Source organism: Phascolarctos cinereus, unplaced genomic scaffold, assembly GCF_003287225.1.
Source record: "Phascolarctos cinereus isolate Bilbo 61053 unplaced genomic scaffold, phaCin_HiC Scaffold_4;HRSCAF=312, whole genome shotgun sequence".
Classification (NCBI taxonomy): Eukaryota; Metazoa; Chordata; class Mammalia; order Diprotodontia; family Phascolarctidae; genus Phascolarctos; species Phascolarctos cinereus.
In genome coordinates, this window is record NW_027555847.1 from 628,530,666 (window position 1) to 628,535,746 (window position 5,081).

Sequence of the window (5,081 nt, forward strand, 5' to 3'; positions counted from 1 at the left end):
TCCTCGGGGGGCGTGGAAACAATGAATAGAGGATGAACTTGAGCAAGAGTCACAGTGGTGCTCCATCTGCCTGCACTAATTATAGCCTTAGTGTTACTGGACAATTACGTAATAATAGTATTACCCCCTTCCCCCATCTACCCATCACCCACCAGCAAGTTCTGAATAGTCAGCAGAGTGAGGGAGGAAGAAGCAGACATCACATGTCAATGCTGACCGCCCCAGCTTTTACTCTATGACCCTGGGCAAGCCTGGGAACTGTCATTTCATTCATAAATGTCATAGAATATCTGAACTGAAAAGGACTTTACTTCAGCTGGAAGGGATAATTTAGTTCAACCTTTTAATTTTATAGATGAGGACACTGAGAATCAGGGAAGTCAAGGGGTTTGTCCAAGGTCATTCAACTGGTAAATAATAATAGAAGCTGACAGCTATATAAAGCTTTAAGGTTTGTAAAGTGCTTTATGGACGTTATACCATTTGACCCTCCCCTCCCTCTCCCCCCGCCAAAAGAAGAACCTTGCCTTGTTAGTTAGGTGTTATAATTACTCCTTAGAAATTGGAGTAATTTATAAAATAGAGTAACAGGCTCGGAGAGATTAAGTGCCTCTCTCTGGGTTACTTAGCCAGTAAACTGTCTGATTCAGGATTTGGATTTAGGACTTCCCAACTCTTAAGTCCAGTGCTTGATCTACCACTTTATAGATTCAGAGCTACAAGGAACCTTAGAGATGATCAAATCTAACATCCTCATTTTACATATAAGGAAACTGAGGCCAAAAAAGGTTAAATGACTTTGCTTAGGATCATGCAGCATTTGAGGTCAAACCCAGGTCTGTCTACTATACCATGCTGCCTGGCTTCATGGTGTGGGAGTTGGGACCTGAATCCAGTTCTGAACTCCCAGTGTAGCATTCTCATTCATTCATTCAAAAAACGTGTGTTAAGTGGCCACAGACTGCAAGGCCCCATGATGTGTGCTAAGGCAGAGTTACAAAGAAAAGTAGTCAGTGAGGTTTTTGTTCATGAAAAGGACGCAGTCCAACAAGGAAGATAAGACATTTTTTGTGACTAGTAATAGTAGGAAGAAGAGTATCAAAATCTGAACAGCCCAGTTCTCTGAAAATTCAGACAAGCGAGAGAGAGTTCTGGGGATAGACGGTGAGGGGTAGAGTGGTCAGGACAGGGTTTTTGAAGGACACTCTTTGCGTGGAGCCTTGGAAGATAAGTAGGATTACAAGAGGCAGAGAAGGGGAGGAGGAGACATTCCAGGTCAAGAGAATGTCCCTCTTACTTAACTCTGAAATGGATTTCCTCTTACTCATTACTGGACAAGGAGGATTTTGAAGTTGAAGAAATGGAATGAAAGTGAAGTATGTTGGTGAAAGTTCTTAACTAGAAGTCAGTGGTCCTGGCCTTGACAATTTGATGTACCTTAACTGGTAATTATTAAACACTTAATATGTACAAAGTGTTACATTCGGGGCTGGGAATGCAAAGATAAATACCCCAACAGTACCTGCCCTTGAGAAACTTAATGTTCTATTGGTGAGTGGGGTTTGGTGACAGATACAATGTATGCACAAATGAGAAAACACAAAATAATTTAAGAAGTACTAACCTGGGATGGGATCAGGGAAGACTTCCAGAGACAGTGCTTGCTTAAAGAAAGACAAGGATTCTGAGAAGTGAAGGTGGGGAGGGAATGCATTCCAGGCATGCACGATAACATAGGTTAATATACAGATTTAGGAGACAGAGTGGTGAGTTTGGGGAAATCAGTAGTGCTATTTGGCTAGAGTGTAGGCATTCATGAAGAGAGGTAATATGAAGAAGGCAGGAATGGTTAGTTGGGGCCAAGTTATGGAGACTCTTAAACATCAGTTAATATTTTGTCCTAGAAGCAATAGGGAACCATGAAAAGTGAAGTCATTTGACTTTTTTCAGTCTCAATTTCCTCTTTTCCAGTAGTAAACTCACATTTCTTTATTGCTTTAAGATTTATAAAGTTGGTAGTACAAATATTGTTGCCGTCTTGCAGATGAAGAAACTGAGGATCAGAGAGACAGTGTCTTGCCATATGGTCACAGCATCTAATGAATGTCAAAACTAGGATTTGAATTCAAGTCTTTCTTGATTCAGTCCAGTATTCATTCTACTGCTTCATGCTGCCTTTCTGTGATCTCTTGGGTATGATGAAGAATGGGATCTGTAAAAGATCTGTAGAATGAAGACAGCAAGTCAAAACAGAGAATGACCATAACTGGAGGAAGTAAAGAATGAGGAAATGGTCAAGATTTGAGGGTAGGAGGAAACAAGCTCTGTAACCTATATTCAGGTAAGGGGAAATGAAGTTGCCTAGCATGGGACCAGAAAAAGGAAATCCTTCAAATCCAGGCAAAGATGTCTAGCCTTGATGCAACAGGCAATGGGGAGTCATTGCAGGTATTTAGGAAGAAAAACAAAATGAGGAAAGCTGTTTCCTAATTGGATTTTTTCTGGCCATAGGACAAACCAATTTAGATTCAGTCAAAGGGCTACACTTGTGGACCTAGAGGGCCATATGTGGCCTCGAGGCTGCAGGTTACCCACCCCTGGGGTAGGCAGTGGATTTGAAGAGAAAGACTATAGTGCAATCAGCTGAAGACATTACTGCAGTGGTTTAGATGTGAAGTGATAAAGTTTTGGGTTAATATGGTAGCAGATAGTAGGGGGAATAAAGAGCATCTGATTGGCTATATATAGACATCCATTTCTGAGTTTTAAAAAAACAAAAAGGTAAAACATAATAATGATTGTCACCATAATTACTGTCCTGCATCAGCAGCCTTGACCTCTACAGGTACCTTCACTTCTCCAACTTCCTCCTTGCTTTACCCCAGCTTCTCTTTATGCGTTGTTTTTCTTCCATCACAAGGTAAGCTCCTTCAGGGCAGGAACTGTTTAGCACAGTGCCTGGCAAGTGCTTACAAATGTGTTAGCACTTTCTCTCTCTCTGTCTCTTTCTGTCTCTGTTTCTCTGTTCTCTCTCTCTCTCTCCTCTCTCTCTCTCTCTCTCTCTCTCTCTCTCTCACACACACACACACACACACACAAGCACTTAATGCCTTACCTCTGTATGTATGCATATGCATGTATGTATCTGTCTATATATGGCACTTAATAAATACTTTACTTATGTATGTATGTATGTATCTGTTTAGCACACACAGGATGTTAGAGCTGGAAAAAAACCTTTGAATATTGAATATTAGAGCTAGGAAGAACCTTAGAATTTAGAATGTTAGCACACAGAATGTTAAACACTTGAAGAGAGGGACCTAAGAATATAGCATCATAGATTGAGAGCCCAAAGTAATAATAAAGGTCATCTAGTCCACCTCCCTCATTTTACAGATGAGGAAATTGAGACCCAAATATGTTACATGATATGTATAAAGCCACAGAGGTCAAGGAAGCTATGGGAGGGAAAAAGGAATTGATTTCTTCAGAGAAGTTTCATGCAGAATTTGGAAAGTGAACTACGAAGAATGAAAGTGCTTTCTGTGTAAGAAACCAAGTTCCCCTTCCATAACATTTTATGTGACAGGTTGTAATGATGTATGAGTTCAATTTGAACCTGAAACTTTAATTGCCGGAGATCCAGAGACTAGTCCTTTGCTCACTCTCTTGGGTCTGTCTCCTAACCAGCTAAAGGATCTAGTGAGTTTGAATGTCATAAAATTTGTTAGATGAATGAAGGTTTTGGGGGCTTTTTTGAGGGTGAAGGGGTGGTGGGGAGGGAAGGAGTATTGGACTAGGACTCAGAAGACAGAATCAAACTCTCCTTCTACCACTAACTTCCCGTGTAACTGAGGTCAACCATGTCCCTGCTCTGGACTCCAGTTTCCTCGTCTGTCACAAGGAGATAATAAGATTAGTCTTACAGTATGAGGCTTTTGTGAAAGGCAAATGAGGTAATTCAATTCTTTTTTTTTTTTGTCACAGGCATTTTTATTAACAGACCATTAGAAAAATAATCGTGGTAGAGACCTTTAGTTCATTCTTCTAGTAAGCCTGTTGATCTGGTCTTCCCTGTTACCAGCATCTCCACCTTCCACAAAATGTGTAGTCTTTTTCTTCATTCCACCTCGTGGAGAAGATAATTTGAAGGACCACAGGAAGTTGTTGGCAGCTTTGAAGTGCTTGCCAATAGTGTAGGTCTCATGGATCAAGTCCTCCATGCAGATAATTCCATATTTACCAAGAGATTTTGCAATAAGGGCATTATCTGTCAGGGCAATTCTCTGTTTCTTGATCTTGCCATAACCACATTTGTAAATCAGGTCATTCACAGACTTCAGGTTTGGGTAATCCCATGCAATGTATGGTTCCACAATCCTCAGCATGTTAATGGAAGCCTTGTTAAGCTTAACAAAAGTGCCATTGAAGATTTGGCGAAGATGAAGAAGCTGCAAAACTTTTCGGACCTTTGGGCTAACACCACTGATACCTCTGATTCTGATCACAAAAGCTAACTTGGGTTCAGCAGGTAGATAGTAGTTGCCAGCTTTGTGTGCCATTCTAGCCAGCCAGATTTCACTTCTGTACATCTGTCTGTACTCTTTATGGTAGGCTTTAGTTTTTTCATAGATAACTTTCCTCTGTATTTTATGAAGCTTTTTTACAGCCATCTTCTTCTTTAGGCGATTGGCCTTCAGTATTGCAAAAGTCTTTTGCTTTTTCAAAAGGGATTCTGGAACAGATGGTAGCTTCTTCTTTTCTTCTACGCCAGCCATAATCCCAGCTGGAAAAAGAGTGGTAATTCAATTATATTAGATTCTGTTAAATTCAATACACATTCATTACGTGCCTACCACATACAAAGTTAGGTACTAGTGATACAAAAGTAAAAATACGAAAAAAATTCCTGTCCTCAAGGAACTTGCTTTTACTAGGGAGGGAGATTAGGATGACATGTACAAAGATAAATGAATACAAGATAATTTGAGAAGGCCAAGAAAACGACCAATTGATGGGATCAAGGAACACTTTAGGAGCAAGACAGCCTCTCAGTTGAGTCTTAAAGAAAGGATTCT

The 5,081-nt window shown here is 40.3% G+C and overlaps 1 pseudogene; it reads right to left on the reverse strand.

Annotated features, from left to right (window-relative positions):
* Positions 1–3,974: 3,974 nt before the first annotated feature.
* LOC110216106 (large ribosomal subunit protein uL30 pseudogene) lies at positions 3,975–4,793 on the reverse strand (annotated as a pseudogene).
* Between the last annotated feature and the right edge of the window lie 288 nt (positions 4,794–5,081).